This window comes from Chiloscyllium plagiosum, unplaced genomic scaffold, assembly GCF_037043375.1.
Source record: "Chiloscyllium plagiosum isolate Xiang-an unplaced genomic scaffold, Cpla_swu_hap1 HiC_scaffold_45, whole genome shotgun sequence".
In the NCBI taxonomy this organism is placed as follows: domain Eukaryota; kingdom Metazoa; phylum Chordata; class Chondrichthyes; order Orectolobiformes; family Hemiscylliidae; genus Chiloscyllium; species Chiloscyllium plagiosum.
In genome coordinates, this window is record NW_028270183.1 from 26,837,651 (window position 1) to 26,864,012 (window position 26,362).

A 26,362-nucleotide genomic window follows, 5' to 3' on the forward strand; every position below is an offset into this window, starting at 1 on the left:
AGAGCAGAGGGGACTGAGAGGGACAGAGACTGGACAGACCAGGGTTAGAGCAGAGGGGACTGAGAGGGACAGAGACTGGACAGACTGGGGTGAGAGCAGAGGGGACTGAGAGGGACAGAGATTGGACAGACCGGGGTTAGAGGAGAGGGGACTGAGGGGGACAGAGACTGGACAGACCCGGGTTAGAGCAGAGGGGACTGAGGGGGACAGAGATGGACAGACCCGGGTTAGAGCAGAGGGGACTGAGAGGGATAGAGACTGGACAGACTGGGGTTAGAGCAGAGGGGACTGAGAGGGACAGAGACTGGACAGACCGGGGTTAGAGCAGAGGGGACCGAGAGGGACAGAGACTGGACATACCGGGGTTAGAGCAGAGGGGACCGAGAGAGACAAAGACTGGACATACCGGGGTTAGAGCAGAGGGGACTGAGGGGGACAGAGACTGGACAGACCGGGGTTAGAGCAGAGGGGACTGAGGGGGACAAAGACTGGACAGACTGGGGTTAGAGCAGAGTGGACTGAGGGGGACAGAGACTGGACAGACTGGGGTTAGAGCAGAGGGGACTGAGGGGGACAAAGAGTGGACACACCGGGGTTAGAGCAGAGGGGACTGAGGGGGACAAAGACTGGACAGACTGGGGTTAGAGCAGAGGGGATTGAGAGGGATGGAGGCTGGACAGACCGGGGTTAGAGCAGAGGGGACTGAGAGGGACAGACACTGGACAGACTGGGGTTAGAGCAGAGGGGACTGAGAGGGACAGAGACTGGACAGACTGGGGTTAGAGCAGAGGGGACTGAGAGGGACAGAGATTGGACAGACCAGGGTTAGAGCAGAGGGGACTGAGAGGGACAGAAACTGGACAGACTGGGGTTAGAGCAGAGGGGACTGAGAGGGATGGAGGCTGGACAGACCGGGGTTAGAGCAGAGGGGACTGAGAGGGACAGAGACTGGACAGACCGGGATTAGAGCAGAGGGGACTGAGAGAGACAGAGACTGGACAGACCGGGGTTAGACCAGAGGGGACTGAGAGGGACAGAGACTGGACAGACTGGGATTAGAGGAGAGGGGACTGAGAGGGACAAAGACTGGACAGACCGGGGTTAGAGCAGAGGGGACTGAGAGGGACAGAGACTGGACAGACCGGGGTTAGAGCAGAGGGGACTGAGAGGGACAGAGATTGGACAGACCGGGGTTAGAGGAGAGGGGACTGAGGGGGACAGAGACTGGACAGACCGGGGTTAGAGCAGAGGGGACCGAGAGGGACAGAGACTGGACATACCGGGGTTAGAGCAGAGGGAACTGAGAGGGACAGAGACTGGACAGGCTGGGGTTATAGCAGAGGGGACTGAGGGGGACAGAGACTGGACAGACTGGGGTTATAGCAGAGGGGACTGAGAGGGTCAGAGACTGGACAGACCGGGGTTAGAGCAGAGTGAACCGAGAGGGACAGAGACTGGACATACCGGGTTTAGAGCAGAGGGGACTGAGAGGGACAGAGACTGGACATACCAGGGTTAGAGCAGAGGGGACTGAGGTGGACAGTGACTGGACAGACTGGGGTTAGAGCAGAGGGGACTGAGAGTGACAGACACTGGACAGACTGGGTTTAGAGCAGAGGGGACTGAGGGGGACAGAGACTGGACAGACTGGGGTTAGAGCAGAGGGGACTGAGAGGGACAGACACTGGACAGACTGGGTTTAAAGCAAAGGGGACTGAGAGGGACAGAAATTGGACAGACTGGGGTTAGAGCAGAGGGGACTGAGAGGGATGGAGGCTGGACAGACCGGGGTTAGAGCAGAGGGGACTGAGGGGGACAGAGACTGGACAGACCGGGGTTAGAGCAGAGGGGACTGAGAGGGGCAGACACTGGACAGACTGAGGTTATTGCAGAGGGGACTGAGAGGGACAAAGACTGGACAGACCGGGGTTAGAGCAGAGGGGACTGAGAGGGACAGAGATTGGACAGACCGGGGTTAGAGGAGAGGGGACTGAGGGGGACAGAGACTGGACAGACTGGGGTTAGAGCAGAGGAGACTGAGGGGGACAGAGATGGACAGACTGGGGTTAGAGCAGAGGGGACTGAGAGGGACAGACACTGGACAGACCGGGGTTAGAGCAGAGGGGACCGAGAGGGACAGAGACTGGACATACCGGGGTTAGAGCAGAGGGGACCGAGAGGGACAGATACTGGACATACCGGGGTTAGAGCAGAGGGAACTGAGAGGGACAGAGACTGGACAGACTGGGGTTGGAGCAGAGGGGACTGAGAGGGACAAAGACTGGACATACCGGGGTTAGAGCAGAGGGGACTGAGGGGGACAAAGACTGGACAGACTGGGGTTAGAGCAGAGGGGACTGAGAGGGATAGAGACTGGACAGACTGGGGTTAGAGCAGAGGGGACTGAGGGGGACAAAGACTGGACAGACCGGGGTTAGAGCAGAGGGGACTGAGGGGGACAAAGACTGGACAGACTGGGGTTAGAGCAGAGGGGATTGAGAGGGATGGAGGCTGGACAGACCGGGGTTAGAGCAGAGGGGACTGAGAGGGATAGAGACTGGACAGACCGGGGTGAGAGCAGAGGGGACTGAGAGGGACAGAGACTGGACAGACCGGGGTTAGAGCAGAGGGGACTGAGAGGGACAGAGACTGGACAGACCGGGGTTAGAGCAGAGGGGACTGAGGGGGACAGAGACTGGACAGACTGGGGTTATAGCAGAGGGGACTGAGAGGGACAGACACTGGACAGACTGGGGTTAGAGCAGAGGGGACTGAGAGGGACAGAGATGGACTGACCCGGGTTAGAGCAGAGGGGACTGAGGGGGACAGAGACTGGACAGACTGGGGTTATAGCAGAGGGGACTGAGAGGGACAGACACTGGACAGACTGGGGTTAGAGCAGAGGGGACTGAGGGGGACAGAGATGGACTGACCCGGGTTAGAGCAGAGGGGACTGAGAGGGATAGAGGCTGGACAGACTGGGGTTAGAGCAGAGGGGACTGAGAGGGACAGAGACTGGACAGAATGGGGTTAGAGCAGAGGGGACTGAGAGGGACAGAGACTGGACAGACCGGGGTTAGAGCAGAGGGGACTGAGGGGGACAGAGAATGGACAGACTGGGGTTATAGCAGAGGGGACTGAGAGGGACAGACACTGGACAGACTGGGGTTAGAGCAGAGGGGACTGAGGGGGACAGAGATGGACTGACCCGGGTTAGAGCAGAGGGGACTGAGAGGGATAGAGACTGGACAGACTGGGGTTAGAGCAGAGGGGACTGAGAGGGACAGAGACTGGACAGACTGGGGTTAGAGCAGAGGGGACTGAGAGGGACAGAGACTGGACAGAATGGGGTTAGAGCAGAGGGGACTGAGAGGGACAGAGACTGGACAGACCGGGGTTAGAGCAGAGGAGACTGAGAGGGACAGAGACTGGACAGAATGGGGTTAGAGCAGAGGGGACCGAGGGGGCAGAAACTGGGCAGACTGGGGTTAGAGCAGAGGGGACTGAGAGGGACAGAGACTGGACAGACCGGGGTTAGAGCAGAGGGGACTGAGAGGGACAGACACTGGACAGACTGAGGTTATTGCAGAGGGGACTGAGAGGGACAAAGACTGGACAGACCGGGGTTAGAGCAGAGGGGACTGAGAGGGACAGAGACTGGACAGACCAGGGTTAGAGCAGAGGGGACTGAGAGGGACAGAGACTGGACAGACTGGGGTGAGAGCAGAGGGGACTGAGAGGGACAGAGATTGGACAGACCGGGGTTAGAGGAGAGGGGACTGAGGGGGACAGAGACTGGACAGACCCGGGTTAGAGCAGAGGGGACTGAGGGGGACAGAGATGGACAGACCCGGGTTAGAGCAGAGGGGACCGAGAGGGACAGAGACTGGACATACCGGGGTTAGAGCAGAGGGGACCGAGAGGGACAAAGACTGGACATACCGGGGTTAGAGCAGAGGGGACTGAGGGGGACAGAGACTGGACAGACCGGGGTTAGAGCAGAGGGGACTGAGGGGGACAAAGACTGGACAGACTGGGGTTAGAGCAGAGTGGACTGAGGGGGACAGAGACTGGACAGACTGGGGTTAGAGCAGAGGGGACTGAGGGGGACAAAGACTGGACACACCGGGGTTAGAGCAGAGGGGACTGAGGGGGACAAAGACTGGACAGACTGGGGTTAGAGCAGAGGGGATTGAGAGGGATGGAGGCTGGACAGACCGGGGTTAGAGCAGAGGGGACTGAGAGGGACAGAGACTGGACAGACCGGGGTTAGAGCAGAGCGGACTGAGAGGGACAGACACTGGACAGACTTGGGTTAGAGCAGAGGGGACTGAGAGGGACAGAGACTGGACAGACTTGGGTTAGAGCAGAGGGGACTGAGAGGGACAGAGACTGGACAGACTGGGGTTAGAGCAGAGGGGACTGAGAGGGACAGAGATTGGACAGACCAGGGTTAGAGGAGAGGGGACTGAGGGGGACAGAGATGGACAGACCGGGGTTAGAGCAGAGGGGACTGAGAGGGACAGAGACTGGACAGACCCGGGTTAGAGCAGAGGGGACTGAGGGGGACAGAGACTGGACAGACTGGGGTTAGAGCAGAGGGGACTGAGAGGGACAGAGGCTGGACAGACTGGGGTTAGAGCAGAGGGGACTGAGAGGGACAGAGACTGGACAGACTGGGGTTAGAGCAGAGGGGACTGAGGGGGACAGAGACTGGACATACCGGGGTTAGAGCAGAGGGGACTGATGGGGACAGAGACTGGACAGACCGGGGTTAGAGCAGAGGGGACTGAGGGGGACAGAGACTGGACAGACCGGGGTTAGAGCAGAGGGGACTGAGAGGGACAGAGACTGGACAGACCGGGGTTAGAGCAGAGGGGACTGAGAGGGACAGAGACTGGACAGACCGGGGTTAGAGCAGAGGGGACTGAGGGGGACAGAGACTGGACAGACCGGGGTTAGAGCAGAGGGGACTGAGGGGGACAGAGACTGGACAGACCGGGGTTAGAGCAGAGGGGACTGAGAGGGACAGAGACTGGACAGACTGGGGTTTTAGCAGAGTGAACCGAGAGGGTCAGAGACTGGACATACCGGGGTTAGAGCAGAGGGGACTGAGAGGGACGGAGGTTGGACAGACCGGGGTTAGAGCAGAGGGGACTGAGAGTGACAGAGACTGGACATACCAGGGTTAGAGCAGAGGGGACTGAGGTGGACAGTGACTGGACAGATCAGGGTTAGAGCAGAGGGGACTGAGGGGGACAGAGACTGGACAGACTGGGGTTAGAGCAGAGGGGACTGAGAGGGACAGAGACTGGACAGACTGGGTTTAGAGCAGAGGGGACTGAGAGGGACAGGAACTGGACAGACTGGGGTTAGAGCAGAGGGGACTGAGAGGGATGGAGGCTGGACAGACCGGGGTTAGAGCAGAGGGGACTGAGAGGGACAGAGACTGGACAGACCGGGGTTAGAGCAGTGGGGACTGAGAGGGACAGACACTGGACAGACTGAGGTTATTGCAGAGGGGACTGAGAGGGACAAAGACTGGACAGACCGGGGTTAGAGCAGAGGGGACTGAGAGGGACAGAGACTGGACAGACCGGGGTTAGAGCGGAGGGATCTGAGAGGGACAGAGACTGGACAGACTGTGGTGAGAGCAGACGGGACTGAGAGGGACAGAGATTGGACAGACCGGGGTTAGAGGAGAGGGGACTGAGGGGGACAGAGACTGGACAGACCCGGGTTAGAGCAGAGGGGACTGAGGGGGACAGAGATGGACAGACCCGGGTTAGAGCAGAGGGGACTGAGATGGATAGAGACTGGACAGACTGGGGTTAGAGCAGAGGGGACTGAGAGGGACAGAGGCTGGACAGACCGGGGTTAGAGCAGAGGGGACTGAGAGGGACAGAGACTGGACAGACTGGGGTTAGAGCAGAGGTGACCGAGAGGGACAGAGACTGGACAGACTGAGGTTAGAGCAGAGGGGACTGAGAGGGACAGAGGCTGGACAGACCGGGGTTAGAGCAGAGGGGACTGAGAGGGACAGAGACTGGACAGACCGGGGTTAGAGGAGAGGGGACTGAGAGGGACAGAGACTGGACAGACCGGGGTTAGAGCAGAGGGAACTGAGAGGGACAGAGACTGGGCAGACCGGGGTTAGAGCAGAGGGGACCGAGAGGGACAGAGACTGGACATACCGGGGTTAGAGCAGAGGGGACTGAGAGGTACAGAGACTGGACAGACCGGGGTTAGAGTAGAGGGAACTGAGAGGGACAGAGACTGGACATACCGGGGTTAGAGCAGAGGGGACTGATGGGGACAGAGACTGGACCGACCGGGGTTAGAGCAGAGGGGACTGAGGGGGACAGAGACTGGACAGACCGGGGTTAGAGCAGAGGGGACTGAGAGGGACAGAGACTGGACAGACCGGGGTTAGAGCAGAGGGGACTGAGAGGGACAGAGACTGGACAGACCGGGGTTAGAGCAGAGGGGACTGAGGGGGACAGAGACTGGACAGACCGGGGTTAGAGCAGAGGGGACTGAGGGGGACAGAGACTGGACAGACCGGGGTTAGAGCAGAGGGGACTGAGAGGGGCAGAGACTGGACAGACTGGGGTTAGAGCAGAGGGGACTGAGGGGGACAAAGACTGGACAGACTGGGGTTAGAGCAGAGGGGACTGAGGGGGACAAAGACTGGACAGACTGGGGTTAGAGCAGAGGGGACTGAGAGGGACAGAGACTGGACAGACCGGGGTTAGAGCAGAGGGGACTGAGAGGGACAGAGACTGGACAGACCCGGGTTAGAGCAGAGGGGACTGAGGGGGACAGAGACTGGACAGACTGGGGTTTTAGCAGAGTGAACCGAGAGTGTCAGAGACTGGACATACCGGGGTTAGAGCAGAGGGGACTGAGAGGGACGGAGGTTGGACAGACCGGGGTTAGAGCAGAGGGGACTGAGAGGGACAGAGACTGGACAGACTGGGGTTAGAGCAGAGGGGACTGAGAGGGACAGTGACTGGACAGATCAGGGTTAGAGCAGAGGGGACTGAGGGGGACAGAGACTGGACAGACTGGGGTTAGAGCAGAGGGGACTGAGAGGGACAGAGACTGGACAGACTGGGTTTAGAGCAGAGGGGACTGAGAGGGACAGGAACTGGACAGACTGGGGTTAGAGCAGAGGGGACTGAGAGGGATGGAGGCTGGACAGACCGGGGTTAGAGCAGAGGGGACTGAGAGGGACAGAGACTGGACAGACCGGGGTTAGAGCAGAGGGGACTGAGAGGGACAGACACTGGACAGACTGAGGTTATTGCAGAGGGGACTGAGAGGGACAAAGACTGGACAGACCGGGGTTAGAGCAGAGGGGACTGAGAGGGACAGAGACTGGACAGACCGGGGTTAGAGCGGAGGGATCTGAGAGGGACAGAGACTGGACAGACTGTGGTGAGAGCAGAGGGGACTGAGAGGGACAGAGATTGGACAGACCGGGGTTAGAGGAGAGGGGACTGAGGGGGACAGAGACTGGACAGACCCGGGTTAGAGCAGAGGGGACTGAGGGGGACAGAGATGGACAGACCCGGGTTAGAGCAGAGGGGACTGAGAGGGATAGAGACTGGACAGACTGGGGTTAGAGCAGAGGGGACTGAGAGGGACAGAGGCTGGACAGACCGGGGTTAGAGCAGAGGGGACTGAGAGGGACAGAGACTGGACAGACTGGGGTTAGAGCAGAGGTGACCGAGAGGGACAGAGACTGGACAGACTGAGGTTAGAGCAGAGGGGACTGAGAGGGACAGAGGCTGGACAGACCGGGGTTAGAGCAGAGGGGACTGAGAGGGACAGAGACTGGACAGACCGGGGTTAGAGGAGAGGGGACTGAGAGGGACAGAGACTGGACAGACCGGGGTTAGAGCAGAGGGAACTGAGAGGGACAGAGACTGGGCAGACCGGGGTTAGAGCAGAGGGGACCGAGAGGGACAGAGACTGGACATACCGGGGTTAGAGCAGAGGGGACTGAGAGGTACAGAGACTGGACAGACCGGGGTTAGAGTAGAGGGAACTGAGAGGGACAGAGACTGGACATACCGGGGTTAGAGCAGAGGGGACTGAGGGGGACAGAGACTGGACAGACCGGGATTAGAGCAGAGGGGACTGAGGGGGACAAAGACTGGACAGACTGGGGTTAGAGCAGAGGGGACTGAGGGGGACAGAGACTGGACAGACCGGGGTTAGAGCAGAGGGGACTGAGGGGGACAAAGACTGGACAGACTGGGGTTAGAGCAGAGGGGATTGAGAGGGATGGAGGTTGGACAGACCGGGGTTAGAGCAGAGGGGACTGAGAGGGACAGAGACTGGACATACCGGGGTTAGAGCAGAGGGGACTGAGAGGGACGGAGGTTGGACAGACTGGGGTTAGAGCAGAGGGGACTGAGGGGGACAGAGACTGGACATACCGGGGTTAGAGCAGATGGGACTGAGGTGGACAGTGACTGGACAGACCAGGGTTAGAGCAGAGGGGACTGAGGGGGACAGAGACTGGACAGACTGGGGTTAGAGCAGAGGGGACTGAGAGGGACAGAAACTGGACAGACTGGGGTTAGAGCAGAGGGGACTGAGAGGGATGGAGGCTGGACAGACCGGGGTTAGAGCAGAGGGGACTGAGGGGGACAAAGACTGGACAGACTGGGGTTAGAGGAGAGGGGACTGAGAGGGACAGAGACTGGACAGACCGGGGTTAGAGCAGAGGGGACTGAGAGGGACAGACACTGGACAGACTGAGGTTATTGCAGAGGGGACTGAGAGGGACAAAGACTGGACATACCGGGGTTAGAGCAGAGGGGACTGAGAGGGACAGAGACTGGACAGACCGGGGTTAGAGCGGAGGGATCTGAGAGGGACAGAGACTGGACAGACTGGGGTGAGAGCAGAGGGGACTGAGAGGGACAGAGATTGGACAGACCGGGGTTAGAGGAGAGGGGACTGAGGGGGACAGAGATGGACAGACCCGGGTTAGAGCAGAGGGGACTGAGAGGGATAGAGACTGGACAGACTGGGGTTAGAGCAGAGGGGACTGAGAGGGACAGAGGCTGGACAGACCGGGGTTAGAGCAGAGGGGACTGAGAGGGACAGAGACTGGACAGACCGGGGTTAGAGGAGAGGGGACTGAGAGGGACAGAGACTGGACAGACCGGGGTTAGAGCAGAGGGAACTGAGAGGGACAGAGACTGGGCAGACCGGGGTTAGAGCAGAGGGGACCGAGAGGGACAGAGACTGGACATACCGGGGTTAGAGCAGAGGGGACTGAGAGGTACAGAGACTGGACAGACCGGGGTTAGAGTAGAGGGAACTGAGAGGGACAGAGACTGGACATACCGGGGTTAGAGCAGAGGGGACTGAGAGGTACAGAGACTGGACAGACCGGGGTTAGAGCAGAGGGGACTGAGGGGGACAGAGACTGGACAGACCGGGGTTAGAGCAGAGGGGACTGAGAGGGATAGAGACTGGACAGACTGGGGTTAGAGCAGAGGGAACTGAGAGGGACAGAGACTGGGCAGACCGGGGTTAGAGCAGAGGGGACTGAGGGGGACAGAGACTGGACAGACCGGGGTTAGAGCAGAGGGGACTGAGGGGGACAAAGACTGGACAGACTGGGGTTAGAGCAGAGGGGACTGAGGGGGACAGAGACTGGACAGACCGGGGTTAGAGCAGAGGGGACTGAGGGGGACAAAGACTGGACAGACTGGGGTTAGAGCAGAGTGAACCGAGAGGGACAGAGACTGGACAGACCGGGGTTAGAGCAGAGGGGACTGAGAGGGACGGAGGTTGGACAGACCGGGGTTAGAGCAGAGGGGACTGAGAGGGACAGAGACTGGACATACCAGGGTTAGAGCAGATGGGACTGAGGTGGACAGTGACTGGACAGACCAGGGTTAGAGCAGAGGGGACTGAGGGGGACAGAGACTGGACAGACTGGGGTTAGAGCAGAGGGGATTGAGAGGGATGGAGGCTGGACAGACCGGGGTTAGAGCAGAGGGGACTGAGGGGGACAGAGACTGGACAGACTGGGGTTAGAGCAGAGTGAACCGAGAGGGACAGAGACTGGACATACCGGGGTTAGAGCAGAGGGGACTGAGAGGGACGGAGGTTGGACAGACCGGGGTTAGAGCAGAGGGGACTGAGAGGGACAGAGACTGGACATACCAGGGTTAGAGCAGATGGGACTGAGGTGGACAGTGACTGGACAGACCAGGGTTAGAGCAGAGGGGACTGAGGGGGACAGAGACTGGACAGACTGGGGTTAGAGCAGAGGGGACTGAGAGGGACAGAAACTGGACAGACTGGGGTTAGAGCAGAGGGGACTGAGAGGGATGGAGGCTGGACAGACCGGGGTTAGAGCAGAGGGGACTGAGGGGGACAGAGACTGGACAGACTGGGGTTATAGCAGAGGGGACTGTGGGGGACAGAGACTGGACAGACTGGGGCTAGAGCAGAGGGGACTGAGGGGGACAGAGACTGGACAGACTGGGGTTATAGCAGAGGGGACTGTGGGGGACAGAGACTGGACAGACCGGGGTTAGAGCAGAGGGGACTGAGAGGGACAGAGACTGGACAGACCGGGGTTAGAGCAGAGGGGACTGAGAGGGACAGGCACTGGACAGACTGAGGTTATTGCAGAGGGGACTGAGAGGGACAAAGACTGGACATACCGGGGTTAGAGCAGAGGGGCTTGAGAGGGACAGAGACTGGACAGACCGGAGTTAGAGCAGAGGGGACTGAGGGTGACAGAGACTGGACAGACTGGGGTTAGAGCAGAGGGGACTGAGAGGGACAGAGACTGGACAGACTGGGGTTGGAGCAGAGGGGACTGAGAGGGACAAAAACTGGACATACCGGGGTTAGAGCAGAGGGGACTGAGGGGGACAGAGACTGGACAGACTGGGGTTAGAGCAGAGGGGACTGAGGGGGACAGAGACTGGACAGACCGGGGTTAGAGCAGAGGGGACTGAGGGGGACAAAGACTGGATAGACTGGGGTTAGAGCAGAGGGGATTGAGAGGGATGGAGGCTGGACAGACCGGGGTTAGAGCAGAGGGGACTGAGGGGGACAGAGACTGGACAGACTGGGGTTATAGCAGAGTGAACCGAGAGGGACAGAGACTGGACATACCGGGGTTAGAGCAGAGGGGACTGAGGGGGACAGAGACTGGACAGACCGGGGTTAGAGCAGAGGGGACTGAGGGGGACAGAGACTGGACAGACTGGGGTTAGAGCAGAGGGGACTGAGAGGGACGGAGGTTGGACAGACCGGGGTTAGAGCAGAGGGGACTGAGAGGGACAGAGTCTGGACAGACTGGGGTTAGAGCAGAGGGGACTGAGAGGGACAGGGACTGGACAGACCAGGGTTAGAGCAGAGGGGACTGAGGGGGACAGAGACTGGACAGACCCGGGTTAGAGCAGAGGGGACCGAGAGGGACAGAGTCTGGACAGACCCGGGTTAGCGCAGAGGGGACTGAGAGGGACAGAGACTGGACAGACTGGGGTTATAGCAGAGGGGACTGAGAGGGACAGAGACTGGACAGACTGGGGTTAGAGCAGAGGGGACTGAGAGGGACAGAGACTGGACAGACTGGGGTTAGAGCAGATGGGACCGAGAGGGACAGAGACTGGACAGACTGGGGTTAGAGCAGAGGGGACTGAGAGGGACAGAGACTGGACAGACTGGGGTTAGAGCAGAGGGGACTGAGAGGGACAAAGACTGGGCAGACCGGGGTTAGAGTAGAGGGGTCTGAGAGGGACAGAGACTGACAGACCGGGGTTAGAGCAGAGGGGACTGAGGGGGATAGAGACTGGACAGACCGGGGTTAGAGCAGAGGGGACTGAGAGGGACAGAGACTGGACAGACTGGGGTTAGAGCAGAGGGGACTGAGAGGGACAGAGACTGGACAGACCGGGGTTAGAGCAGAGGGGACTGAGAGGGACAGAGACTGGACAGACTGGGGTTCGAGCAGAGAGGACTGACAGGGTCAGGGACTGTGCTGTATAAAATTTTTGAGGGGCCTAGAAACTTTAGTCAAGTAGAAATGTTCCCCTTGGTTACAGGGATCAGAGAGCAGGGGGACAGATTTAAGGAAAGGTGCAGAAGTTTTCAAGGGAACATGAGGAAACCCCCTTTCACCCAGAAGATGGTGGGGATCTGGAAACTACTGCCCATATATAAAGGCAGAAACCCACATAACACTGAAGAAGTGTGCAGATGTGCTTTTACAATTAGTCCTTCAAGCCAAGGCATACATAATGATGGGCCTAATGATATTTGAAGAGGCAGGTGGTGGTTAGTGACCAGCGTGGACATGATGACCTCGAGATCTCTCTAATATCCATGACCTTGTTGAACTGAGAATGTGAACACACTGACCATGATATACACAACGGTGCTGTTAATTGCCATGCCTGTGTCACAGTCAGCGATGGTATTCTCCACAGCAACTGCCTGTCCTGACCTGAAGAGCGATTCATTACCTTTAACTACAGAGTCTTGCTGTATTTGTTTTCAGGAAGGACTGTTGCTGGTTCAATACTCATCAGCAAACACTAAATGTACTGTACGCAGGTGGGACACGGATGGCAGAGCTGAGAAAGATGAGCTTCGGAGACAATATTTTGGCGCGAGAAAGAGAGAGAGAAAGAGAGAAGGTCAACAAAAGATGCAGGGCATGGAACTGCATGGAGAGCGAGGGAACGATCAATGATCTGGGAAGTGGCCATGCAAATGGTCCTCAATCCTTTGAGGAGCTTACATTCTGAAATATTTCTCTTGTGGCTGAGGTGATAGCCTGTGGCAGCAGTGGGATAGAGGAACAGTTAGATTTCACACACTGGCTCTGGTCCTGGGGGACCGACTCATCACTGACAGCAAGCGGGGGAAGGGTCTGACCTCAGGCCGTGCCCAGGAGGCTGCAATGAGGCCCTCGCCACTCTAGAGGGTGAGCAAGAGTTACTAAAGGAGGAGAGATCTTGCTGTCTCACGCCCTCGGTGTCTGTCCTCGGTGTGGTGCAGTGTTCCAGTGAATCACAGCAGCAAACTGCAGCAGCAACATCTCCTCTTCGCACCAGACACTTCAGCAGCCCCTTGGGCACAGTATTGAGTTCGACACCTTTAAACGGTGAACCACTTGTGGCTCAGTGGTTAGCACTGCCTCCTAGTCCCAGGTTCGATTCCAGCCTCAGGCGACTGACTGTGTGGAGTTTGCACATTCTCCCTGTGTCTGCGTGGGTTTCCTCCGGGTGCTCCGGTTTCCTCCCACAGTCCAAAGATGTGCAGGTCAGGGTGAGTTGGCCGTGCTAAATTGCCCGTAGTGTTCAGGGATGTGCAGGTTAGGTGCATTAGTCAGGGGGTAAATGTAGAGTAATAGTGGAATGGGTCGGGGTGGGTTAATATTCAAGGGTCGGTGTGGACATTTGGGCAGAATGGCCTGTTTCCACCCTGTGGGGATTCTAAGTATCAAAGAGACAGTGAGTTTAACAGCTTATCCAAAGGACAGTGCTGCACTCCCTCAGCACTGACCCTCCGACTGTGCGGCCCTCCCTCAGTACTGACCCTCCGACAGTGCGGAACTCCCTCAGTACTGACCCTCCGACTGTGCAGCACTTCCTCAGCACTGACCCTCCGACAGTGCGGCACTCCCTCAGCACTGACCCTCCGACTGGGCAGCACTTCCTCAGCACTGACCCTCCGACAGTGCGGCACTCCCTCAGCACTGACCCTCCGACAGTGCGGAACTCCCTCAGCACTGACCCTCCGACAGTGCGGCACTCCCTCAGCACTGACCTTCCGACAGTGCGGAACTCCCTCAGTACTGACCCTCCGACTGTGCGGAACTCCCTCAGTACTGACCCTCCGACAGTGCGGCACTCCCTCAGCACTGACCCTCCGACAGTGCGGCACTCCCTCAGCACTGACCCTCCGACAGTGCGGAACTCCCTCAGTACTGACCCTCCGACAGTGCGGCACTCCCTCAGCACTGACCCTCCGACTGTGCGGAACTCCCTCAGTACTGACCCTCCGACAGTGCGGCACTCCCTCAGCACTGACCCTCCGACAGTGCGGAACTCCCTCAGTGCTGACCCTCCGACTATGCGGAACTCCCTCAGCACTGACCCTCCGACAGTGCGGCACTCCCTCAGCACTGACCCTCCGACAGTGCAGAACTCCCTCAGCACTGACCCTCCGACAGTGCGGAACTCCCTCAGCACTGACCCTCCGACAGTGCGGAACTCCCTCAGTACTGACCCTCCGACAGTGCGGAACTCCCTCAGCACTGACCCTCCGACAGTGCGGCACTCCCTCAGCACTGACCCTCCGACAGTGCGGAACTCCCTCAGCACTGACCCTCCGACAGTGCGGCACTCCCTCAGCACTGACCCTCCGACAGTGCGGCACACCCTCAGCACTGACCCTCCGACAGTGCAGAACTCCCTCAGCACTGACCCTCCGACAGTGCGGAACTCCCTCAGCACTGACCATCCGACAGTGCGGCACTCCCTCAGCACTGACCCTCCGACAGTGCGGCACTCCCTCAGCACTGACCCTCCGACAGTGCGGCACTCCCTCAGCACTGACCCTCCGACAGTGCGGCACACCCTCAGCACTGACCCTCCGACAGTGCAGAACTCCCTCAGCACTGACCCTCCGACAGTGCGGAACTCCCTCAGCACTGACCCTCCGACAGTGCGGAACTCCCTCAGCACTGACCCTCTGGCAGTGCGGCACTCCCTCAGTACTGACCCACCGACAGTGCGGCACTCCCTCAGCACTCACCTACGGCAGTGCGGCGGTCCCTCAGTACTGACCCTCCGACTATGCAGCACTCCCTTAGTGCTGACCCTCCGACAGTGCGGCACTCCCTTAGTGCTGACCCACCGACAGTGTGGCACTCCCTTAGTGCTGACCCTCCGACAGTGCGGCACTCCCTCAGTACTGACCCTCCGACAGTTTGGCACTCCCTCAGCACTCACCCTCCGACAGTGCGGCACTCCCTCAGTACTGACCCTCCGACAGTGCGGCACTTCCTCAGCACTGACCCTCTGACAGTGCGGCACTCCCTCAGTACTGACCCTCCGACAGTGCGGCACTCCCTCAGCACTCAACCTCTGACAGTGCGGCACTCCCTCAGTGCTGACCCTCCGACAGTGCGGCACTCCCTCAGTGCTGACCCTCCGACAGTGCGGCACTCCCTCAGTATTGACCCTCTGACAGTGCAGCACTCCCTCAGCACTGAACCTCCGACAGTGCGGCACTCCCTCAGTACTGACCCTCGACAGTGCGGCACTCCCTCAGCACTCAACCTCTGACAGTGCGGCACTCCCTCAGTGCTGACCCTCCGACAGTGCGGCACTCCCTCAGTATTGACCCTCCGACAGTGCGGCGCTCCCTCAGCACTGACCCTCTGGCATTGCAGCACTCCCTCAGCACTCAACCTCTGACAGTGCGGCACTCCCTCAGTGCTGACCCTCCGACAGTGCTGCACTTCCTCAGCACTGACCGTCCGACACTGCGGCACTCCCGCAGCACTGACCCTCCGACAGTGCGGCACTCCCTCAGCACTGACCCTCCGACAGTGCGGCACTCCCTCAGCACTGACCCTCCGACAGTGCGGCACTCCCTCAGCACTGACCCTCGGACATGCAGCACTCCCTCAGTACTGACCCTCTGACAGTGCAGCACTCACTCAGTACTGACCCTCTGACAGTGCAGTACTCCCTCAGTACTGACCCTCTGCCAGTGCAGCACTCCCTCAGTACTGACCCTCTGACAGTGCAGCACTCCCTCAGTACTGACCCTCCGACAGTGCGGCACTCCCTCAGCACTGACCCCCCGACAGTGCGGCACTCCCTCAGCACTGACCCTCCGACTGTGCGGCCCTCCCTCAGTACTGACCCCCCGACAGTGCGGCACTCCCGCAGCACTGACCCTCCGACAGTGCGGCACTCCCTCAGTACTGACCCACCGACAGTGCGGCACTCCCTCAGCACTGACCCTCCGACAGTGCGGCACTCCCTCAGCACTGACCCTCCGACAGTGCGGCACTCCCTCAGCACTGACCCTCCGACAGTGCGGCACTCCCTCAGCACTGACCCTCCGACAGTGCGGCACACCCTCAGTACTGACCCTCGGACAGTGCGGCACTCCCTCAGCACTGACCCTCCGACAGTGCGGCACTCCCTCAGCACTGACCCTCCGACAGTGCGGCACTCCCTCAGCACTGACCCTCGGACAGTGCGGCACTCCCTCAGCACTGACCCTCCGACAGTGCAGCACTCCCTCAGCACTGACCCTCCGACAGTGCGGCACTCCCTCAGCACTCACACTACGACAGTGCGGCACTCCCTCAGCACTGACCCTCCGACAGTGCGGCACTCCCTCAGCACTGACCCTCCGACAGTGCAGCACTCCCTCAGCACTGACCCTCTGACAGTGCAGCACTCCCTTAGTGCTGACCCTCCGACAATGCGGCACTCCCTCAGCACTGACCCTCCGACAGTGCTGCACTCCCTCAGCACTGACACTCCGACAGTGCGTCACTCCCTCAGTACTAACCCTCCGACAGTGCGGCACTCCCTCAGCACTGACCCTCCGACAGTGCAGCACTCCCTTAGTGCTGACCCTCCGACAGTGCGGCACTCCCTCAGCACTCACCCTCTGACAGTGCAGCACTCCCTCAGTGCTGACCCTTCCAAGGTGCGGCACTCCCTCAGCACTGACCCTCCGACAGTGCGGCACTCCCTCAGCACTGACCCTCCGACAGGGCGGCACTCCCTCAGCACTGAACCTCCGACAGTGCAGCACTACCTCAGAACTGACATTCCTCCAGTGGGAGCCAGTGTACGTGGGACTCTCCCCAAGTGAGAGTCTGTGTGTGAGTGTGGGACTGTACGCCAATGAGAGTCAGTGTGTGTGTGGGTCTGTGCCCCAGTGAGAGTCAGTGTGTGTGGGTCTGTACCCCAGTGAGGGACAGTGTGTGTGGGTCTGTACCCCAGTGAGAGTCAATGTGTTTGGGACTATACCCCAGTGAGAGCCAATGTGTGTGGGACTGTACCCTATTGAGTGTCAGTGTGTGTGGGTCTGTAACCCATTGAGAGTCAGTGTGTGTGTGGAACTGTACCCAGTGAGATGCAGTGTGTGTGTGGGACTGTACCCCAGAGAGAGTCAGTGTGTGTGGGACTGTACTCCAGTTAGAGTCAGTGTGTGGATGGGTCTGTATCTCAGTGAGAGTCAGTGTGTGTGGGTCTGTATCTCAGTGAGAGTCAGTGCGTGTGGGTCTGTACCCCAGTGAAAGTCAGTGTGTAGGTGGGTCTGTATCTCAGTGAGAGTCAGTGTGTGTGGGTCTGTATCTAGTGAGAGTCAGTGCGTGTGTGGGACTGTACCCCAGTGAGAGTCAGTGCGTGTGTGGGTCTGTACGCCAGTGAGAGTCAGTGTGTGTGGGTCTGACCCCAGTGAGGGTCAGTGTGTGTGGGACTGTACCCCAGTGAGAGTCAGTGTGTGTGTGGGACTGTACGCCAGTGAGAGTCAGCGTGTGTAGATCTGTAACCCAGTGAGAGTCAGTGTGTGTGTGGGACTGTACCCCAGTGAGAGTCAGCGTGTGTGGGACTGTACCCCAGTGAGAGTCAGTGTGTGTGGGTCTGTAACCCAGTGAGAGTCAGTGTGTGTAGGTCTGTAACCCAGTGAGAGTCAGTGTGTGTGTGGGACTGTACCCCAGTGAGAGTCAGCGTGTGTGGGACTGTACCCCAGTGAGAGTCAGTGTGTGTAGATCTGTAACCCAGTGAGAGTCAGTGTGTGTGTGGGACTGTACCCCAGTGAGAGTCAGCGTGTGTGGGACTGTACCCCAGTGAGAGTCAGTGTGTGTGGGTCTGTGCCCCAGTGAGAGTCAGTGTGTGTGGGACTGTACCCCAGTGAGAGTCAGTGTGTGTGTGGGACTCTGTGTGTGTGGGTCTGTACGCCAGTGAGAGTCAGTTTGTGTGTGGGACTGTACCCCAGTGAGAGTCAGTGTGTGTGTGGGTCTGTGCCCCAGTGAGAGTCAGCGTGTGTGGGACTGTACCCCAGTGAGAGTCAGTGTGTGTGGGTCTGTAACCCAGTGAGAGTCAGTGTGTGTGGGTCTGTGCCCCAGTGAGAGTCAGTGTGTGTGGGACTGTACCCCAGTGAGAGTCAGTGTGTGTGTGGGTCTGTGCCCCAGTGAGGGTCAGTGTGTGTGTGGGTCTGTACCCCAGTGAGAGTCAGTGTGTGTGGGTCTGTAACCCAGTGAGAGTCAGTGTGTGTAGGACTATACCCCAGAGAGAGTCAGTGTTTGTGGGATTGTACCCCAGTGAGCGTCAGTGTGTGTGTGGGTCTATACCCCAGTGAGAGTCAGTGTTTGTAGGACTATACCCCAGAGAGAGTCAGTGTTTGTGGGATTGTACCCCAGTGAGCATCAGTGTGTGTGTGGGTCTGTACCCCAGTGAGAGTCAGTGTGTGTGGGATTGTACCCCAGTGAGCGTCAGTGTGTGTGTGTGTCTGTACCCCAGTGAGAGACAGTGTGTGTGGGGGTCTGTACCCCAGTGAGTGTCAGTGTGTGTGGGATTGTACCCCAGTGAGCATCAGTGTGTGTGTGGGTTTGTACCCCAGTAAGGGTCAGTGTGTGTGGGACTGTATCCCAGTGAGGGTCAGTGTGTGTGGGACTGTATCCCAATGAGAGTCAGTGTGTGTGGGATTGTACCCCAGTGAGGGTCAATGTGTGTGAGACTGTACCCAGTGAGGGTCAGTGTGTGTGTGAGACTGTACCCAGTGAGGGTCAGTGTGTGTGGGACTGTACCCCAGTGAGAGTCAGTGTGTGTGGGACTGTACCCCAGTGAGAGTCAGTGTGTGTGAGAGACTGTACCCAGTGTGAGTTTGTGTGTGGGTCTGTACCCCACTGAGTGTCAGTGTGTGTGGGTCTGTAACACATTGAGAGTCAGTGTGTGTGAGACTGTACCCCAGTGAGAGTCAGTGTGTGTGTGTGGGTCTGTACCCCAGTGAGAGCCAGTGTGTGTGTGGGTCTGTGCCCCAGTGAGAGTCAGTGTGTGTGGGGCTGTGCTCCAGTGAGTGTCAGTGTGTGTGGCTCTGTACCCCAGTGAGAGTCAGTGTGTGTGTGGGTCTGTACCCCAGTGAGTGTCAGTGTATGTGGGTCTGTACCCCAGTGAGAGTCAGTGTGTGTGTGGGACTGTACCCCAGTGAGTGTCAGTGTGTGTGGGTCTGTACCCCAGTGAGAGTCAGTGTGTGTGGGTCTGTACCCCAGTGAGAGTCAGTGTGTGTGGGACTGTACCCCTGTGAGAGTCAGTGTGTGTGTGGCTCTGTACCCCAGTGAGAGCCAGTGTGTGTGTGGGTCTGTGCCCCAGTGAGAGTCAGTGTGTGTGGGTCTGTGCCCCAGTGAGTGTCAGTGTGTGTGGGTCTATACCCCAGTGAGAGTCAGTGTGTGTAGTACTGTACGTCAGTGAGAGTCCGTGTGTGTGTGGCTCTGTACCCCAGTGAGAGTCAGTGTGTGTGTGGGTCTGTACCCCAGTGAGTGTCAGTGTATGTGGGTCTGTACCCCAGTGAGAGTCAGTGTGTGTGTGGGACTGTACCCCAGTGAGTGTCAGTGTGTGTGGGTCTGTACCCCAGTGAGTGTCAGTGTGTGTGGGATTGTACCCCAGTGAGTGTCAGTGTGTGTGGGTCTGTACCCCAGTGAGAGCCAGTGTGTGTGGGTCTGTAACCCATTGAGAGTCAGTGTGTGTGAGACTGTACCCCAGTGAGTGTCAGTGTGTGTGGGTCTGTAACCCAGTGAGAGTCAGTGTGTGTGGGACTGTACCCCAGTGAGAGTCAGTGTGTGTGGGACTGTACCCCAGTGAGTGTCAGTGTGTGTGTGGGTCTGTACCCCAGTGAGAGTCAGTGTGTGTGTGGGTCTGTAACCCAGTGAGTGTCAGCGTGTGTGGGACTGTACCCCAGTGAGAGCCAGTGTGTGTGGGTCTGTACCCCAGTGAGTGTCAGTGTGTGTAGGACTGTACCCCAGTGAGTGTCAGTGTGTGTGGGACTGTACCCCAGTGAGTGTCAGTGTGTGTGGGTCTGTAATCCAGTGAGAGTCAGTGTGTGTGGGACTGTACCCCAGTGAGAGTCAGTGTGTGTGGCTCTGTACCCCAGTGAGTGTCAGTGTGTGTGTGTGGGATTTCCCTCTGGGGAGAAAGTGAGGACTGCAGATGCTGGAGATCAGAGCTGAAAATGTGTTGCTGGAAAAGCGCAGCAGGTCAGGCAGCATCTCGGGAACAGGAGAATCGATGTTTCGGGCATTAGCCCTTCTTCAGGGGAGGGCAAGTAGACGCGGAGCTGGACCCCATTATCTCGCCCATGGATGACCGTGAAAGCCCGAGAGAGAGTGGGCTGCCTGAATCCCTGTGTCCGTGACAGCCACCTGCTGTCTGCTTTGCTGGGTCTGATAGTGTGCTGTTCCCACACGGTATCTACAGTGTATATCCCAGCTTTCTCTACTCACCGTGGAAGGGCCAATCCTGACGCTGATGGAGTGGGAGGCTGGCGCAGCGTGGAGCTGGAGTGGAACAGTCAATCAGAGGCGATTCGATGTGGATTCCAGCTCGCTGAGAGCGAGGGCTGCACTTGGCGTTGCATGTAGCACCCGGCGCTGACTGAAACCACCACTTCCCCTTCACAACCAGAAACGCGACAATTCAACCAGCCGCTTACGTGGCTGGATTGGGCGGGCCGGGGGAGGGGTGTCTTCCTCAGGGTCTGGCCCTGTCAATCTCCCACCCCCACCCTGAGGATTGCCCGCTGAGACCACTCCCAGAGGCCTCTCCCAACTCCCCCGATAGCCTGGAGGGGTTTGTCCAAGCCTGAGAGGGAGTACTGTCACTCTCGAACGGCACTTGCTCTACAGTTCCAGATGCTAACAGTTGGTCTGTGCTGAACGCACACAAACGCAGCCATTGCTGAGGCCATGGTGAGGCAGGGGGGGGTTGGGGGTGGGAAGCATCGCTTCGAACATCTTCCCATTGTTTCCCAGAATGTTAGCACGCAGGATAACTTGCTGGATTTGTCACTGGGGTGTGGGGGTCGCTGGCTGGGCCCAGGATTTATCGCCCTGTCCCTAGTTGCCCCTTGAGAAGGTGGGGGTGAGCTGCCTTCCTGAACTGCTGCAGTCCCTGTTGCTGTAGGGTAGACCCACAATGTCCTGGGGGAGGGAATTCCAGGATTCTGACCCAGTGACACTGAGATCAATTTCTGAGTCAGGGTGGTGGCTGGCTTTATAGAGTCATCATGGAATCAGACAGTACAGCCCATCAAATCCGTGCTGTCAATAATACACTACTGCCACCAGACCATACCCACTACACCGTCACTGTCCCACTTTTCAGCACTAGGCCCGGAGCCTTGAATCTAGATTAGAGTGGTGTTGGAAAAACACAGCAGGTCAGGCAGCATCCGAGGGGCAGGAAAATCGACATTTCAGGCAAAAGCCCTTCGTTGGTCATTCTTGATGAAGGGCTTTTGCCTGAAACGTCGATTTTCCTGCCCCTCGGATGCTGCCTGACCTGCTGTGTTTTTCCAGCACCACTCTGATCTAGACTCTGAGCTCCAGCATCTGCAGTCCCCACCCCCAGCATAGCCTTGAATGGAAGGTCCCAGCCAAGGTTTGGAGAGGGGTGTGCAGGTGATGGGCCGCCACATATCTGCTGTCCTCGTCCTTCTAGATGGAGCTAGTCACGATAAAAGCCACTTGTATTGTTTTGAACTGTGGATTGTAACTGGGAAACAGCTGCTGCTTTAAATAAGGGAACTGTGGAAGATGAAGTTGCAGTTTACTGGAACACGTTGAGAGTTGCATCGATAATGGTGCTTTATGACAGCAGTGGAGAAGGACACTGGTCACCTGCACTTCAACCCTGGGTGTTCACAGCGTTACTGTTCAGAGACAGAATGTCCGAAGTGGGGATGTTTTTTCGATGATTGCACAATGTTCAGCTCCATTCGCGAACCCCCAGATCCTGAAGCAGTCCGTGTCCAAACGCAACAAGATCTGGACAATATCCAGGCTTGGGCTGACGAGGGGTGAGTAACATTCACACCACACCAATCCCAGGCTATGGCCATCACCATGAAGACAGAATCTAACCACCGCCCCTTGACGTTCAATGGCATTACCATCACTGAATCCCCCACTCTCAACATCCTGGGGGTTTGCCATTGACCAGAAACTCAGCTAGACCAACCACATAAACACAGTGGCTACATGAGCAGGTCAGAGACGAGGGATACTGTGGCAAGTAACTCAGCTCCTGACTCCCCCCAAGCCTGTCCACCATCTCCAAGGCACAAGTCAGGAGGGTGAGGGAATACTCCCCACTTGCCCCGGATGGGGGCAGCTCCAACAACACTCAAGAAGCTCAACACCATCCAGGGACAAAGCAGCCCCTGCCTGATTGGCCCCACGTGCACAAACATCCCCTCCCTCCCCCACCGACGCTCAGTAGCGGCAGTGTGCACCATCTACAAGATGCACTGCAGAAATTCACCAAAAATCCTCAGGCAGCACCTTCTATACCCACAACCACTTCCATCCAGAAGGACAAGGGCAGCAGATACATGGGAACACCACCCCCTGCAAGTTCCCCTCCGAGCCCCTCCCCATCCTGACTTGGAAATATATTGCTGTTCCTTCACTGTCACTGGGTCAGAATCCTGGAATTCCACCCCATAAAATCAATAATTAAAAGGAAAGTCGCCTGATTGGGTTTTGAGTTGAGGAGTTGTGAGCTCAGGAAGGTTCAGCATTTCATTGGTTCATGGCTCAGTATGCTGCACAGTCGGGCAGTAACATTGTACCTGCAAAGAGAAAGCAGTCTCTCTCTCTCTCTCTCTCTATCTCTATCTCTATCTGTTTCAATCTCTCACTTTCTCTCTCTCTCTGTCTCAATCTCTCACTCTCTGTGTCTCAATCTCTCACTCTCTCTCAATCTCTCACTCTCTCTCTATCTCTCACTCTCTCTCTCTCACTATTTCTCACTCTCTCTCTATCTCTCACTCTCTCTCTCTATCTCTCACTCTCTCTCTCTATATCTCTCTCACTCTCTCTCGCTGTCTCTCTCTCTCTGCCTGCCTCTGTCTCTCTCTCTCTCTCTCTCTCTATCTCTCGCTCGTTCTCTCACTCTCTCTGTCTGTCTCTCTCTCTTTCTATCTCTCACACACTCTCTCTGTCTATGTCTCACTCTCTCTGTCTGCCTGACTCTCTCTCTAATTCTCTCTCTCTCTCTCTTTGCCCCCTCGCTTGCTCTCTCTCTGTACCCATCTTATTCTCTCTCTCTCCCTTTCTCCCCCACCGTATGTCTCTCTTCGTATCTCTCTCTCCGCCACCCCCCCCCCCTTTTCTCTCTCTCTCTGCCCGCCTTTTTCTCTCTTTTTCTCTCTCTCTCTCTCCCTCCCTCTCTCACACACTTTCACTTGTAGAGAAATAACAGGAAATGTCTCTGTTGCTGTTCTCGCTCCCCATTCTCTCTGTGCGTTCCTTGGGTGAAAGGCTAAAAGGAGGAGAAACACCCTCAGACACTGAATGGCTGGGTCTTTAAGCCATTGCAGTAAGATAGGAACCTGTGGCTCCACAATCCCACGTCATTGGTAAACAATAGAAACATGAAGGAAAAACCTCACTGACACCTGTGACCCAGACTGGTGAAGAAACAGGCCCTTCGGCCCAACAAATCCACACTAGCCCTCTAAAAAGTAACCCATCCCCCTGACTAATTCCTGAAGCAGGGCTTATGCCCGAAACGTCGATTCTCCTGCTCCTTGGATGCTGCCAGACCTGCTGCGCTTTTCCAGCAACACATTTTCACCCCTGACTAATGTGCCTAGCCTACACATCCCTGAACCTTATGGGCAATTTAGCATGGCCAGTTCACCCTAACCTGCACATCTTTGGACACAGACACGGGGAGAATGTGCAAACTCCACACAGACAGTTGCCCAAGGCTGGAATCGAACCCAGATCCCTAGCACTGTGAGGCAGCAATGCTAACCACTGAGCCACCGTACCTCCCATTACTCACTGTGTTTATTATCCTTCCCTCACACATTACACAGTCCTTCTCATCTCTTGCTTGTTTGAGTGTGCATGGGAATATTCGGAAAGGGGCGGTGTTTACATTTTGGAATGGTAAGTTAGCAAGGCGATTGGTTAAGACCAGCATGACGGCAATAAATAGAGATTTTCTTGTTAATGGAAGACCTGACACGAATGCTCCTTTAATCTGAATGAAACAGCTTGATAAAAATCAAGTAATGCAGCAATTTGTCACATTAATGATCACTCCGGGAGTAGTCTCGATTTCTAGCTCTCATATCGGTCAGTAAATTAATTCAGCTGGGGGATGGGAGCTGGGTTTGTAGTCCAGTGTACAGGGGATTGAGAGTAAAAGGGTCATGAATAAGGTTTCAGGGTTGCAGGAGTGTACCGGCAGGCAGGAAACTGGGTCTACTTCAGCACCAGGAGTAAGGTGGGTGAACCTGCAGCGTGGGTTGGTACCTGGGACTTCGATGTTGTGGCCAGTTCGGAGACATGGATAGAGCAGGGACAGGAACGGTTGTTGTGGGTTCCAGGATTTAGATGTTTCAGTAAGAACAGAGAAGATGGTAAAAGAGGGGGTGGTGTGGCATTGTTAGTCAAGGACTGTATTACGTTGGCAGAAAGGATGTTTGAGGACTCGTCTACTGAAGTAATATGGGCTGATGTTAGAAACAGGAAAGGAGAGGTCACTCAGTTGGGAAGTTTCCTATCAGCCCCTGAATAGTTCCAGCGATGTAGGGGAAAGGATAGCAAAGATGATTCTGGATAGGAGCGAGAGTAACAGGGTAGTTGTTATGGGGCCTTTAACTTTCCAAATATTGACCGGAAATGCTACAGCTCAAGGAATTTAGATGGGTCAGTTTTTGTCCAATGTGTGCAGGAGGGTTTCCTGACACAGTGTGTAGACAGACCAACAAGTGAAGAGGCCACATTAGATTTGGTACTGGGTAATGAACCCAGCCAGCTGTTAGATTTGGAGGCAGGTGAGCACTTTGGTGATAGTGACCTCTAGTCAGTTGCATTTACTTTAGCGATGGAAAGGGACGGGTAAAGACCACAGAGTAAGAGTTTATAGCTGGGGGAAAGGCAATTACAATGTGATTAGGCAAGATTTAGGATGAAACTTCAGCAGATGAGCACATTGAAATGTGGAGCTTATTCAAGAAACAGCTACTGCGTGTCTTGGTCAGTATGTACCGGTCAGGCAGGGAGGAAGTGGTTGAGCGAGGCAGCTGTGGTTTACTGAAGAAGTTGACTTTCTTGTCAAGAGAAAGAAGAAGGTTTATGTTAGGATTACAAAGTTAAAAATCACACAACACCAGGTTATAGTCCAATCGGTTTAATTGGAAGCACTAGCTTTCGGAGCGACGCTCCTTCATCACTCCACAGCCACCTGATGAAGGAGCGTCGCTCCGAAAGCTAGTGCTTCCAATTAAACCTGTTGGACTATAACCTGGTGTTGTGTGATTTTTCACTTTGTACACCCCAGTCCAACACCGGCACCTCCAAATTATGTTAGGATGAGATGTGAAAGCTCAGTTAGGGTGCTTGAGAGTTAGAGCTGAAAAATGTGTTGCTGGAAAAGCGCAGCAGGTCAGGCAGCATCCAAGGAGCAGGAGAATCGACGTTTCGGGCATAAGCCCTTCTTCAGGAATGAGGAGGGGCTCATGCCCGAAACGTCGATTCTCCTGTTCCTTGGATGCTGCCTGACCTGCTGCGCTTTTCCAGCAACACATTTTCAGCTCTGATCTCCAGCATCTGCAGTCCTCACTTTCTCCTGCTTGAGAGTTAGAACTTAGCCAGGAAAGACCTAAAGAGAGCTAGGAAGAGCCAGGAAAGGACATAAGAAATCGTTGGCAGATAGGATCAAGGAAATCCCTCAAGATTTCTATCGGTATGTCAGGAATAAAAGAATGACTGAAGTAAGATTTGAGTATTTGGGAAATTTTTTAAAAAGCTGGTAAGTTCCTGGGAGCTGATGGCCTCCACCAGAAAGTTTAAATTAGAATCCCCACACTGTGGAAACAGGCCATTCAGCCCAACAAGTCCACACCATCCTCTGAAGAGTAACCCACCCAGACCCATTCCCCTACCCTAATACTCGACATTTCCCCCTGACTAACACACCTAACTTGCACATCCCTGAACACTATGGCCAATTCACCTGCCTGACACAGCTTTGGACTGTGGGAGGAAACCCACGCAGACACAGGAAGAATGTGCAAACTCCACACAGACAGTCACCTGGAG

The 26,362-nt window shown here is 56.6% G+C and overlaps 1 protein-coding gene across 2 annotated transcripts in view; it reads right to left on the reverse strand.

The window, feature by feature from the left end:
* LOC148136422 (zinc finger protein Gfi-1b-like) overlaps positions 1-20,657 on the reverse strand; it is a 92,649-nt gene extending 71,992 nt beyond the window's left edge. For both annotated transcript variants that reach the window (XM_087983504.1, XM_087983503.1), the window contains exon 1: positions 20,528-20,657. The gene's annotated coding sequence lies outside the window, so the exon portion shown is untranslated. The remainder of the gene's footprint in view (positions 1-20,527) is intronic.
* Positions 20,658-26,362: the final 5,705 nt, after the last annotated feature.